This window comes from Phallusia mammillata, chromosome 4 (genome assembly GCF_965637545.1).
Source record: "Phallusia mammillata chromosome 4, kaPhaMamm4.hap1.1, whole genome shotgun sequence".
Classification (NCBI taxonomy): Eukaryota; Metazoa; Chordata; class Ascidiacea; order Phlebobranchia; family Ascidiidae; genus Phallusia; species Phallusia mammillata.
Window position 1 is genome coordinate 3,885,596 of NC_137255.1, and position 16,073 is coordinate 3,901,668.

Sequence of the window (16,073 nt, forward strand, 5' to 3'; positions counted from 1 at the left end):
ATTTTGAAACAGAAACTGTACAGTCTTGAATTTTTTGAAAATTAGTTCACGTGACTCCGATTAAGGTCAAATGCCTGCGGCAAGAGGTTGGAATTTTGAAACAGAAAATGTACAGTCTTGAAATTTTTGAAAATTAAGTCACGTGATTCCAATTAAGGTTAAATGGCTGCGGCAAGAGGTTGGAATTTTGAAACAGAAACTATACAGTCTGGAAATTTTTGAAAATTAGGTCACGTGTATCCAATTAAGGTCAAATGCCTGCGGCAAGAGCTTGGAATTTTGAAACAGAAACAGTACAGTCTTGAAATTTTTGAAAATTAGGTCACGTGACTCCAATTAAGGTCAAACGCCTGCGGCAAGAGCATTGGAATTTTTGAATCAGAAACTGTACAGTCTCGATTTTTTTAAAATGGGTCACGTAAACTCAAGCTGGGTCAAATGCCGAAGGTACTGTCTCCAAATTTTAATGATGAAACTGCATGGTCTCACAATTTATGTGAAATACTCGTGGTGGGTTCATCTGAATGGGGCATTTACTTGCAGGGTAACGTATTTTGCCGCATAAACACCTGATTTATGGAGCAGTTCTTGTCATAAGGGTTAGTCTGAGCTCACGCTAAATTGGTTGAAATCACACAGTAGTTTAAGAATGAAATGTATTGTTGCAATTAAAAGGCGACATCGACACATCCAAGCAAGATGATAAGGTACGGTGCTTCAAAAGATTTGGCATATTGCACTCTTCGGGACCATACGTTTTTTCTTGAGTAGCACTTGAAGGCTAAACGTGCAAGTTGGGTTGTGGATAATTGTTAGAAGACTTTTAAAACGTTGGATATGGTGTGAAGACGGTTTTAACTCCGCAAAACATTGTGGGGGTATCATGACAAGTATGTCTAGGGTATGGTCAAAATCGAGCCAATTGTTTGTTCAAGGGCAGGCCAGAGATATGTTTGGGGACGAAAAAATGTTTGAAAGATGGATGAGAGCAAAAAAATACCAGTGGCAAGCATAGGTTCAGACAAAGCTGTCAAGATGGTCGCATATTAGATCGTCAAAAATGGCTTAAGTTGGATTGATGGATAGGTGATATGGTGAAGAGGCCCCTCCCCGCCTCGACGAGTGACGACCGACCCATGAAAAATGTCGTCTCCTGGTAAGACTTTAAAAAGGTCACAATTTTTACTGACCTGATTGTGTTGGAAAAGACATACGTGTATGCCGTAACGACCCCCAAAAATGTTAGGTCTGTTCGGATTTGACGGCGAGAAATGTTAAAAACTCCCAAAAAGTGGAGAATTTTTGGGCCATTGGTGTCAGCAATCAAGTAAAAAAAAATAGGGAACCCATTATAAAATTAATGGAAGTCAAAAATCCCGGAAAGGGAGAGTTTTAGTGCATAAAATCGAGTCAACCTATGAAGAGGTTGAAAAAATGTGGGATAAAGTCAAAACATGTGACTTGGGACAACTGCTGGCTGCCTGAACTAAGAATACTTCTACCTAACATCACACAGGACACAGCGAAACGAAAAAACAACAAACACAACACAATAAATTGTGGAGATGAAGCAAGTAGAAGGAAGGATAAAATAAATCTGCAAACCATAAAATATTTAGTTAGTTGAGAATTTCCTGTAAGGTTTTATTGATCATACATGTTGTGATTATAAAATAGTATCTTTTTTTGAATATAAATTGGTTTAATATGTAAAAAAAAGAAAAATCCAAGTTAATGTAAATTAATATTTCATCTATTATGAGCTTTTACACATGATAACAGTTAGAGTGAAATAAAAATATTTGTTGCATTATAATTGCTGCAGCATTTATCAACCCAACCAAGTCGTCTCCTAACCTATTAAAAACCTAAGGTCATACTTACTTGTTGTAAGTAAATCATCGTCATAAAAGTTTGTTTAAAAGATCATCATGCTGCAATATAAAGCAAATCGAATAAAAACAAAACAACCTAACTTAAAAAATTACATGTATGATAGTAAATAAAAAATCAACAAATATGTTTAAAACGGGCAACAAGTACCTTAAGCAAAATGTTATTGTATGTAGCAGGCCTGTAATATGTTACATTGGGTGCTTGCTTTCTAAATGCTTTTATGGGTCCCGAAAATACTACAAAATTGGTGGCTAGTAGGGCCATAGAATGAAACACAACAAATCCACATTCTACAAAGTGCCTGAGTTTCATCCAATTTTGTTGTGGTTAAAAAATTGATTTTACTCTTTTGAGTCTAGCAGGTAAGTTTCATTTGAATAATAAAGCATTTCATGCGAAAAGTACATAAAGTAAAATCAATACGCGGAAGGGGGGCAACAATTAATTTGACAAATTTTGTACAATTTAATAAATAGATAAAAACACAGAAACTCACTTCGGCAGGTGAATCCATCAGAAATAAAAAGATTGTTCATCTGAACACAAGTTTCACCCAACAATGCAATGTCTACTAGTGTTAAGCATATCAAACCCAATCTCAACAATGCAACAAAAGATATACTCTATATACTGATCATGCAACATGGCAGCAAAACACTTTGAACATACAAAGGACTTGCACAAGTACCACATACATATACTAGTATACATACACAGTATCAACAAAACCACGAAAAAATACACCGCCACAAAAAACAGTATCAACACAACCCAAAAAAATACAGCACCACAAAAACAGTATCAACAAACCCCTAAAACTAAAAATACAACACCCACATAAAAATACAGCACCACAAAAACAGTATCAACAAACCCCTAAAAATAAAAATACACCACCACAAAAAATCTAAAAAAATAAACTGATCTACGGAAGCAAAAGTCACATATACAGTTAGCCTAATAGGAACAGCAAAGACACATGACTCATACATCAATGCCATCTGCGTGCATGAAGACACCCAGCTTCAGGTAGTAAACGTGAGCGGCTAGCAGCTCACACCTTTCGGCCATGTTCAGCTACCATCAACCAAGTTATCCCAAGCCAACATCTGGCATACCAGACCATAAACATGGACAAATCATACAACAGTCAGCCAGTCCTTTAGAAACCCAGCTTCAGCCATCTTAAAAAGTGACCCGAAGGTCTCAGACAACTTCTGCATGAGCCTCACCAGACTGACACACATACACATGAAGTTCTTTACAACAGTCAGCTGACAAGGATTAGAACAAGTTGGGTTCCAAATGTGACAAAGCCACAATATTTTGGGTAACCTTTCCTTGGCTGCACCAGGTCAGCAACAAACTTGGCTAACAATACAATCATCAGCTAAATGTCCCAGGGTCATTGCTCGTCTTAATAAGTCCTCCGAGAAGGTCAGCCAAGGTCTGTCCCTGCAACATCAACTGACACAAGCATTATGTGTCACAACAATACATGCCTCCTCCAATCAGCCAACAAGAAATGTAAACTTAGCATCAGCCAAGAAAAGCGTCCTTTTTCAGGGCCTTAACTAAGCCACACTCAAGTTGACACCAAACCCGAATTGCAACAATGGAGCAAACCAGCAACAATAATTCACATATCATTACATAAGCAGGCACAAGAGCAGACTTTCTCAAGCTAACATAGCAATTACTTTAAGACTACCATATACATATTAATAACAAAAAAAAAAAGAAAAAAAAGAAAAAGGGAAGACATGCATTGTCAGAATGAAACCATGTTCTGGATGTCTTTCTTCTATAAATGTTTCTGCAACAAAAAATAACAAAATTGGTTAAAAACACTCATTTCAATATTAATAACAAAAAATAATAGTTACTGTCAGGCCACAGGTTTTAATCTGGTTTAATTGTAGCAGATGCTAAATGTTTGCTGTATGTTTGTATTTTTACCAATAATAGCAATAGTTTTAACATATCTGTATGAATAAAAACTACTTTTCCTATATGGTATCAAGTGCATTTTTAGTTCTTGGACACACATGAACTACTACAAACAGAAAGTTGGCTATCCTATATGTCAGCAATTAAATTTTGTTTAAATATTCATTTTTCACATAATATTATGGATATGCCAAATTATGCCGGTAAAAAAAATTGCATACACCGACAAACTAAGCGACGATAACTTCTATGTTATAGAGTAACATACACCGACTTGCAGTAGCCTCTTGCCAAGAGGTATTTGACAAGGTTTTAAAGTTAATCCCTTATGTTTGAAAACAACATTTGTGTAAATTTGATTTGATTTCATAAAACTAAGAAGCCAGATTTGACATGTTGTTCTTGACTGTGTTGTTAAATCTCATATGTTAATGCTGCAGGCAAGGTTTGAAACTCCTCAAAATGTACTTTAGTAAGTATAGCTGCTTTAAAATTTATGCACTTTGGTAAGTTGTGGATGAAGCCTTCAGCAAAGGGGACCCATAATTAATTTCTATGCTATATCTAGAAAAGCATTTCTGAGGGGATAACAAATTAGTATGCTGTTGTCATCGCCAAATTGAAAAAGGTATAAACAATCTCAATCTTATAAGTGATGTTATTTTAGATAAGTGATGGGGGTTATTATATATTGTTATTATACATGGTAACTGTGATTTGCTTTAAAAAAGTAACCCAGTACAAAATGTTAACATAAAGTCTTTGCAAAGATAGAGTTTGCAATGAACCGGTTCACAAAAGAGATTTAATGACCAGGTTAAGGCAGGAGTTTCCAACAAGGGGCAATTGGAATGCGAGGTTTTTGACAAAAAATTACTCTGACAAAAAAGTTTAAACCTCAGGTTTGTGATGTAGTCAATTTTAGGTCAAAAACACAGTCAGGAGTTACAACGAACTACCTTCAATTCTGACCTGCATTGATGCAGTACTATTAATCAAAGGTCACTAAATTTTTTTTCACAACTGGCCGGATAAACATGGGAATGATCGATGAGAGCCACAGAGCTTACAAAATCTGATGCAGTGGTTACTGCAATTCTGCAAACTAGGTAAAAGTAATCCTATATGTTGTTGCGGGATTGTAAATCCCTACAATACTTTGCAAGGAGTAAACTAAGTTTTAATAACTAACTCAAGATTCATTTTATACAATTAGCTAGGATGGCAATAACTCGGAAATGTTCCAAAGAAACCATCGATTCCTGTGATTTAAATAAATTTGTACCATGTCAAAAGCATATAGAACAGATGTTCACAAGTGTTAATGGCTTATATGCCCAACAAAATATATTACAAAGTTGCTTCATACCTTTTTAAACCAACTCAAGTACTGTTTGAGGCCAAACAAAAAAGGGCTGTAGTTTGGTGAATACTGGCAAAAACAGTAATATGTAGCATTTACCTATTATCACTGTTTCTACAAATTATCAGCACTATTGAGTGTTTAAAATTTTTCATACTGTGTGGGATCTTTTTTAGGCAGTCGAGTAGGAAAGAATTGTTTGCACAATTATGTGTAATTTAAACCAATAGCTTTTTAGGCAATAGAAATTGTAGTTGCCAATATACAATTGCAGATAAGCTATATTAAGTTTAAAAAAAGTTGGCACCGGATGAAATTGTTACACAAAAATTGTCATGGCAGCATGTACGAGTAAAACCCTGGAATAAGGAGTAAACAACCAAATTAAAACTAGAAGGGTGGCTTAGCACATATTGCCATTACACATATACTATGACCTATTTCGTAATGGGTTCCATATCAGCCACTGTATTTTATACCTTTAGTTGTTTCTGCAAGAAACTCATGGGTCCCCCATACATGCAAAGTTGTAAATAGTGCATTTTTTGAAATAACTATAATAAATTTTGGTGCTATGAGTTTAAACAGGACGAAAAAAAGTCTACAGAAATAATCATGCTGTGTGAGATAGAAACTACACAAGTCACATTTAATTCAATTGTTTGCAAAATTTACCTATTTTAAGGATTAGTGGGGCTACATGGTAAAACTCAACAATCAACACCTCAAAATGGCATATTCTACGAAGTGTCCAAATTTTATGAAATTCAGACATTGTTTAAAAAGTTAACCCTTTCAGGGGGCTAATGGGGTAACTGATGGGACTGCATGGCAAAAGTGACAATTGACACCTAAAGATGACTTTTGCACAAACTGTCAAAATTTTAACGAACTCGGCCAATGTTTACAAATTACACCCATTTTAGGGGTTAATGGGGTAAAGGTGGGTCTTACAGGGTAAAACACATCAATGAATAATGTACTCAAAACTATCTAACTTCCATATATAGTTCTGACATTGTTTAAAAGTTCACCCATTTTAGGGGGCTAGTGAGGTAAATATTGGGGCTACAGGGTGAAACAAAATAATCAACAGCTAGATATGGCAAAATGAACAAACTGTCCAAATTTCATCCAATTCCTGCATTGTTTCACAAATTTACCCATTTTAGGGGACTAGTAGGGAAATATTGGGGTCACAGAGTGAAACATAACTATTGTCAGCTTATTATAGCAAAATGAACAAACTGTCCAAATTTCATTCAATTCGGACATTGTTTAAAATTTCACCCATTTTAGGGGGCAAACGGGGTAAACACAACAATTGACACCTAAAAATGACAAATTCCACAAGCTGTCCAAATTTCACTTAATTCTGACACCTTTTAAAAAACTCACCCATTTTAGGGGGTTAGAGGGGTAACTGATGGGTTTTAACACCCAAAAGTATAAAATATGAAACCACAATGAACTAATCGACAGTCATGTAAAATTTTATCCAAATCGGACAATGTTTAAAATTCTGACCACTAGGGGTGTTATAAGCAACATTCCTTAACGCTTCTGACGTCATAAGGCTGTTAATACCCCCTCTGACTGTCCAAAATGCATACCAAGTAATGCACAAACACATGTACCATATGTTCTGTTGCCTATACCAGGGGTCCGCAAATAGTGGGTCGCGACCCAAATTTGGGTCGCGAGACCTTCTAGTCTGGGTCGCGAAATATTTTAAATTTCCCATGAATATAAGTATCACATCTACGGCATTAATGAACTTCGGCTTTTCCAACCTTTTAATTAGCTTTTACATTGTTACGTATGACTATGTAACTGTTACATACAGTCTATGTAACAATGTAATAAATTAAGCGCATCTGTGCAAGCATGCGGTTCTCATTTAGTTGTTTAGTATTTTCCACAAACTTACATGCTAACTAAATGCTTGGGTCGTCAAAAAGTATTTGCGGACCCCTGGCCTATACTATACCGTTACACCATAGAAATCTTTCGTTTGTGGTGCACATTTTGGGGTCTAGCGGGGTAAATACTGGGGTTATTAAGTCAAACGAAGCAGATGGCACATCTACATAACTATATCTACCATCTGTGAAAGTTTCATCCAAATCCACCGAAGATTTCATGCCAAAAGTGCATGTACAAACTTCGGCGGAAAAAAGAAAAAAAAAGAAAAAAACAGAGTGAAATCAAGATGCGTCTGTTACATGTGCCAATAACAAAGAGTCATGATCTCAAAGGATATGTATATATGTGTGAAAAACAAATGTGAGGACAAGTTTAGTTTAAATAGCACCACTTTCAGTTGAAAAACACCAAATTATATTTTGATATTGGATCAACAGTGCATTTTAAGCTGATGTCAAATGACAAATTGGAACATTAAAGTTGTGTAAAAAGAACAAAATAAAAACTCTGGGGTGATTTATGCAACTAAGGAGTAGTTTTGTCACCATAAGAGGTCTATGTACACAATGGGACTTAACAACCCTAATACATGTTTAGCTGTACTTAAACTCAAGATGGACCATAGATGCCAGGGTAAAGAGGCCACTAGCTAAAGTCAGCAATACTACTACATGGCTGCCAATTAGCGTTAGTACTATTCAACAAGTAAATTGTGCATGTAGTTAGTGTTTTTTGTCATTCTATCATTTTCAATGCATTTTAAGATTTTTTGTAAAAGGATAAAAGAGTAACTGTATTTTGATTGCAAAAAAGTTGTTGTTGCCAGTATCACAAGTTTGTTTGGTTATGCCTATCATCTGCAGTTAAAAGACAAATGACTTTTTTTTTTCAGAAATATTTTGCATTGTACATGCGTTTCGCCCGCTCCTATCAAAATGTTCTTGATTGTTGTCCTATAGTACATAGACTACATACATTATCCACTACAGTTGGCACCTGGTGTATCAAATACTGCATGCCAACTAACAAAAAGGGGAAAGACCTATACACTGTGGTTGATTTCAAACAAAAATGTAGACATTGCATAGTTTGTGCAATTTTAATCATGACGTTGTTTGACACAAATTTATAGTTTGCTTATATTGTTAATTTGCATGTATTGCGTAGTAGAGGCATAGGTGCTTTCAAACAGTACCAATATACAACTAGAAGGGTGGCATAGCACATTTTGTTGTTGCATTTACACTATAGCCTATTTTAAAACATAAATACATTTCCTATGCTTATTTTGTATTGGGTCACATATTAGCCATCGTCTTTTATAACCTTAGTTGTTTCTACAGGCAGAAACTCATGGGTCCCCACACATGTAAAGTTAAAAATAGTGCATTTCAAGAGATAACCATAGTCCACATGCTACCCAAATTTTAGCCTATTCTGACACTGTTTTATAAACTTACCCATTTTAGGGGGCTAGTAGGGTAACTAATGGGATTTTACACTGAACTAAAAAAATATGAAACCTCCATGACTCGATCAATAGTACTGCAAATATTCAGCCCAATCTGCCTATGTTTAAAATTTCGACCACTAGAGGTGTTTTGAGCAATAACCGTTAATGCTTATGACGTCATAGGGCGGTTAACAACCCAAAACTGCCATGGCGCAAAAACGTTCACTAAGCAATCCACAAAGTCACAAATGAGTAACATACAATTGCTTGCCCTTGCAACACTATTGTGCCACAGAAATCTATCGTTTGTGGTGCCCAGTAACATACAAATATGTTTTACACTTTGGGGGCTTGTGGGGTAAATGTTTGGGCTACAGGGCTGAACACAACAATCGACACCTATAAATGGCATACACTACAAGCTATCCAAATTTTAGCCAATTTTGACACTGTCTACAAACTCACCCATTTTATGGGGCAGGATAAATACTGGGGTTATCAACAAAAACAAAGTAGGATGCATATCTACATACCTATATCTACCATCTGTGTAAGTTTCAGACAAATTAATCAAACATTTGATGGCAAAACAAATCGGACAAACTTTGGGAAGAAAAAGACCCATTTTCGGGGACTAGCGGGGTAAATACTGGGGTTATCAGCAAAAAACAAAGTGGGATGCACACCTACATAATTATATCTACCATCTGTGTAAACTTCATCCAAATCCATCAAACATTTGATGGAAAAACGAGTCGGACAAACTTTGGCAAGAAAACAACCCATTTTAGGGGGCTAAAAGGGTAAATACTGGGATTATCAACAAAAACAAAGTGGGATGCACATCTACATAACTATATCTACCATCTGTGTAAACTTTATCCAAATCCATCAAACATTTGATGAAAAAACGAGTCGGACAAACTTTGGCAAGAAAACAACCCATTTTAGGGGGCTAGCAGGGTAAATACTGGGATTATCAACAAAAACAAAGTGGGATGCACATCTACATAACTATATTTACCATCTGTGTAAATTTCATCCAAACCCATCAAACATTTGATGGAAAAACGACTCGGACAAACTTTGGGAAGAAAACAACCCATTTTAGGGGGCTAGCAGGGTAAATACTGGAATTATCTACAAAAACAAAGTGGGATGCACATCTACATACCTATATCTACCATCTGTGTAAGTTTCAGACAAATTAATCAAACATTTGATGGCAAAACAAATCGGACAAACTTTGGGAAGAAAAATACCCATTTTAGGGGGCTAGCAGGGTAAATACTGGGATTATCAACAAAAACAAAGTGGGATGCACATCTACATACCTATATCTACCATCTGGGTAAATTTCTTTCAAATTCATCAAACATTTAATGAAAACCGAGTCGGACAAACTTTGGGAAGAAAAAAAAGAAAAAACAAAAACAAATTCGAGTAAAATCAATAAGTGTCCCTTTCAGGGAAGGGGACCCATAATAAGCATAATTTTCATATGCCTGATTGCCAAATATTTTTACAAATAACAAAGGATGGTAACATTAAGTCATTTAAAGTGGGGCTGTGTGCTTCACGGCACTAGTTTTACAGTGTCTGGCAGTTGTGTGCATATACACTTGAAAGGCTGCATGCCAGTAAATTAGGAGACAAGGAGCTGTCCATAGTCTGTATAAAGCAGAAGTTTTCAAACCATGCTACGCGATGAAGCGTAAGAACCTATTTTGTATCCAAAATAATTGAGTGAGTATGGAAAAAAAAACACATAAAGGGTCCAAATTTTACAAACTTTAGAGCTTAATCACGAATTTGTTTCGCCAAATTGAATACAAATTTTGGCCTATTTTGAAACAATAATATATTCCCTAATACTTCATTAAAAATGGTTCCCCTGTTATCAATTATTATTATATCCTTAGTTTGTTTTCTGCAGAAACTCATCGATCCCCAACACATGCAAAGTTTAAAACAATGGATTTCAAGAGATAACCATCAGTAATTTTGGTGCTAAGGTAAAATACTGTGATAAGTTTTTGGCTTATGCAATTCTGATTCATTTTAGACATTGTTTGAAGTTTGTCCTATTTAGTGTTCTATTTATACAAACGAAGGGGTAAGTAGTGGCAAAATAAAGTAAAACACAACAATCGACCTCTACAAATGGTAAATTCTAAAAGCTGTCAAAATTTCATTCAATTCCGACATCGTTGAAAAACACACCCATTTTAGAAGGGTGGTGGGGTAAATGTTAAAGCTATAGGGCAGCGGTTCCCAACCTGTGGGTCGCGACCCCAACTGGGGTCGCCTGACAATTTGCCTGGGGTCGCCTAAGGGAATGGCTCCCAACTCATTTTTGGCCATAGACTAATTTAACAAAGAAAAAACAAAAGAAATGGGCACCACATTCCTTCCCAACACTGTGGATATTTGGGTTTGTTTGTATCGGTATCTTACGAAACACCATAAAATCTGAACAAATTTGGGAACAGTTTTGCTTTTGAACAAGCGTGCTGACGAAAAAGCAACTAGTTTGGTTGGTGCCTTACTTGTATGACTTCAAACACACAATTGTTGGCAGTGAATGATTGGCCACTATGGTGTACAATGCGATTGTTCTGTAATAAATGGTCAATTTGGGTGATACAAAAGCAACGACTTGAGGAAACTGTTTCTAAACATTGCTAAACCAAAAAACGTTAAAGCGAATTGTTCCAAATCAATATTATTTTCAAAACAATGTTTAGTTAAAATTGCTGAACTTTGCTTTTTATTAAAAGTATATTGGGCTTTGAGTTGGAGCTCGTTTGGCTGCACGCATTAGTGTCGTCATAAAATTGACGTCATAATTTAAATCCACCACCTTGCATTTTTGTAAAACTCGGCGCCTATGTGTGGGGTCACCGCAACTTGGGAACTGTTTTAAGGGGTCGCGGCACCAGAAAGGTTGGGAACTGCTGCTATAGGGTAAAACTTAACAATCAACACCTAAAAATGACATAATCTACTAACTATCCAAATTTTATCCAATTTCGACATTGTTTACAATTTTTACCTATTTTCGGGTTTAATGGGGCACATGGTGCGGTTACAGGGTTGACCACAACAATTGACACCTATACACAGTAAAATAAATTCTACAAGCAGTCCAAGTTTTATTTACTTCCACATTTCTTTGAAAAAACGGGGGTTAGTGGGGCAACTGATTGGATTCTACTCCAAAATTTATAAAATATGAAACCACAATGACCCAATGAACAGTAGCGTAAAATTTTATTAAAATCAACCAATGTTTAAAAATCTGACCACTAGAGGTATTAATAGCAGCATTTGTTAACTATTCTGATGTCATAAGGCTGTTAACAACCCTCTGACTGGCATGTGCTTAAACACTGACCAAGTAATGAACAAATACTATTAATACTGTTATATACTATTACACCCCAGAAATCTTTCGTTTGTGGTGCGCAGCAACATACAGAAACCTTTTACAGTTTAGGGTCTAGCAGGGTAAATACTGGGGTTATTGAGTCAAACGAAGCAGATGGCACATCTGCACAACCATATCTACCATCAGTAAAAGCTTCATCGAAATCAACCAAAGATTTTATGCCAAACATGCATGGACAAACTTCACCAAAGAAAAAAGGAAGGGAACGCATAGTTTCTATCTTTTGTGTAAATTTGCCGCCTTATTTTCTTGTAAACTTTAAATATTTGCATTCATCATGCAATGTTAAAGTTCTGGAGTTTTATTGAATTTAGCCAGCCAAATTCGCATTGCAGACCACTAGTTTGCAGAATTTAGACTATGAATTTAGTTTGATTCTAAATGATACCAAAGAAAAAAATTGACCCTCAGTAAATTTAGGCACAAGCTGCCATTGTTACGCAGATTACTAGTGTGCTGAAATTGCAAAGATATCCTAGATTGATGATTTTGTATATGGCATTCAATATGTTTAAATTGCATTGTTTGTGCATAATATGCTGATAATTGTTAAACCAGTAAATCACTGTCTTGGGACCTCTGTGATACTGCCTGAAGGTTAAGTGAACATTTAAACACATATTCAAGGCTGTACGGGTAACCACTAGGCTGATTAGACCAAAAACTCAAACAACACACACTATTTCAAAAACCATTAAAAGTTTTAGAGGCTAATGGGTAAAAGGGTGAATTCAACTAAAAGGAAAATCAACAATACATGAAATTCCTGGACCATGCACTTAAGCAAATTGCCACATTTACGGGGGTTAAGAATGGTCAAACTTGGATTAAATGAACTTTCGACTACCAACAATGTGCATTAGTTTGGATAAATTTGAAACACTGTTTCGTGACCCAAACCACAAAGTATACCATCGCTAGGCAAAAAACTAGGACAAAAACAATATGTGGGTCCTTGAGGATTTTGGCCCATACATACATGTTTGTCACCATAAAGATCACAACATCAAATAATTTTGCCTTAAAATTTTTGAATGTATAATCGGTTTGAATACTTTGAGATTAATCCCACACAACAGTTTAGTTTTAGTGAACAAAACTAATCACAATTGATATTTATATAAACCACAGAATAAAAAGCAAGATGCCTGGATGTGAGACAATGACTCCCTGTTGTCACACAATACAATAAGCAAGAATTTTTGGGCTTTGGTAATCTATGTAACACCTTTTAAATTGGGACTGGTAACAAATCTTGCTTATGTTTTATTAGTTTAAACACTATTTATTATTACAGACAACTTACTGGTATGTGGATTCCACCTTTGCCAACCAGGACTTTCATAACTTTTGTTTTCCACATTATCCAAAAAGTCCTAAAAAAACAAGATTATAATCAATCTACAAATCTCCAACATAGTGCGTTTACTAAATCGACTCAGCGATTGTTTAAAACAGAGCAGGAAACCCATATTTAAAAGTTTATTTTAATGCGGTTGTTAAAAGGTAGAAACTGGTTAGATGTACATTTTTATCTTGAGCATTGTCCGGCAATTTTATAGTTTACCACAAAACGTAACAGTGACTAGAACTGGTGTTCTGGATGAGACTAGTGCATTTATGTTTGTTAACAGTACAAAGTGTCACAAAAAGGTTCTACAACAATCCTACATAAATGTTGTAGTCCAATATCTAGGGGGCTACCAGAATTTAATCCTTCTGCTTACAGTGGACCAAGACTTGCTTTATAAAATGTGTATCACAGGGACTGCTCAGCATTTTTCAGCACTGAAAAGATGTTATTGATGTTTTAGCTAAATGCACTAAAATCAGACCATATTACAAATTTTGCCAAAGATTTTATGCCAAACATGCATGGACAAACTTCACCAAAGAAAAAAGGAAGGGAACGCATAGTTTCTATCTTTTGTGTAAATTTGCCACCTTATTTTCTTGTAAACTTTAAATATTTGCATTCATCATGCAATGTTAAAGTTCTGGAGTTTTATTGAATTTAGCCAGCCAAATTCGCATTGCAGACCACTAGTTTGCAGAATTTAGACTATGAATTTAGTTTGATTCTAAATGATACCAAAGAAAAAAATTGACCCTCAGTAAATTTAGGCACAAGCTGCCATTGTTACGCAGATTACTAGTGTGCTGAAATTGCAAAGATATCCTAGATTGATGATTTTGTATATGGCATTTAATATGTTTAAATTGCATTGTTTGTGCATAATATGCTGATAATTGTTAAACCAGTAAATCACTGTCTTGGGACCTCTGTGATACTGCCTGAAGGTTAAGTGAACATTTAAACACATATTCAAGGCTGTACGGGTAACCACTAGGCTGATTAGACCAAAAACTCAAACAACACACACTATTTCAAAAACCATTAAAAGTTTTAGAGGCTAATGGGTAAAAGGGTGAATTCAACTAAAAGGAAAATCAACAATACATGAAATTCCTGGACCATGCACTTAAGCAAATTGCCACATTTACGGGGGTTAAGAATGGTCAAACTTGGATTAAATGAACTTTCGACTACCAACAATGTGCATTAGTTTGGATAAATTTGAAACACTGTTTCGTGACCCAAACCACAAAGTATACCATCGCTAGGCAAAAAACTAGGACAAAAACAATATGTGGGTCCTTGAGGATTTTGGCCCATACATACATGTTTGTCACCATAAAGATCACAACATCAAATAATTTTGCCTTAAAATTTTTGAATGTATAATCGGTTTGAATACTTTGAGATTAATCCCACACAACAGTTTAGTTTTAGTGAACAAAACTAATCACAATTGATATTTATATAAACCACAGAATAAAAAGCAAGATGCCTGGATGTGAGACAATGACTCCCTGTTGTCACACAATACAATAAGCAAGAATTTTTGGGCTTTGGTAATCTATGTAACACCTTTTAAATTGGGACTGGTAACAAATCTTGCTTATGTTTTATTAGTTTAAACACTATTTATTATTACAGACAACTTACTGGTATGTGGATTCCACCTTTGCCAACCAGGACTTTCATAACTTTTGTTTTCCACATTATCCAAAAAGTCCTAAAAAAACAAGATTATAATCAATCTACAAATCTCCAACATAGTGCGTTTACTAAATCGACTCAGCGATTGTTTAAAACAGAGCAGGAAACCCATATTTAAAAGTTTATTTTAATGCGGTTGTTAAAAGGTAGAAACTGGTTAGATGTACATTTTTATCTTGAGCATTGTCCGGCAATTTTATAGTTTACCACAAAACGTAACAGTGACTAGAACTGGTGTTCTGGATGAGACTAGTGCATTTATGTTTGTTAACAGTACAAAGTGTCACAAAAAGGTTCTACAACAATCCTACATAAATGTTGTAGTCCAATATCTAGGGGGCTACCAGAATTTAATCCTTCTGCTTACAGTGGACCAAGACTTGCTTTATAAAATGTGTATCACAGGGACTGCTCAGCATTTTTCAGCACTGAAAAGATGTTATTGATGTTTTAGCTAAATGCACTAAAATCAGACCATATGCCGTTAGCCAAACCTAGTACAAACCAATGTTAAACACAAAGAAAGTTGGTATTCAAACCATTTTCGCAAAACAAGTAAGTTAGCATGCTGTGTTGAAAAGTTTGTCAACCCTTGCTGTAATGTATTGATAGTCATGCATACGATCCCATGTCTTCTATACATCCAAATATTTATTGCAGCGTTCATTTTTTCTTCAATCACAGTGTTAAAAATACTTAGTATTTAAGAATATAATGTCTTAATTACCTGAATGATCTGGAAAACATTTGATTGATTTACTTTTGTTTATACAATTATTTTGTCGTAAAATATACTTTTTAAAAACAAAAATATAACTGTACAACTACACAAATACAGACCATTGTAAATAAACACACTAAAATATAGTTGTTTAAATTCGGTAAGGTAATTTATAAAAATCTTCAGAGCAATTCCTAAAGTTTCTGATTTTGAAAATTATGAAACATCTTATATTTTGCTAATATAAAA

General features: G+C 35.2%; 1 long non-coding RNA gene across 1 annotated transcript; it reads right to left on the reverse strand.

Moving 5' to 3' along the window:
- Nucleotides 1-642: 642 nt before the first annotated feature.
- Nucleotides 643-15,139, reverse strand: LOC145224599 (uncharacterized). Its single transcript, XR_013859699.1, has 5 exons — nt 15,050-15,139; nt 13,346-13,415; nt 2,393-3,712; nt 1,885-1,934; nt 643-1,597 (listed from the first exon to the last, which is right to left on the reverse strand). It is a non-coding gene; the product is annotated as an uncharacterized LOC145224599 (long non-coding RNA).
- Nucleotides 15,140-16,073: the final 934 nt, after the last annotated feature.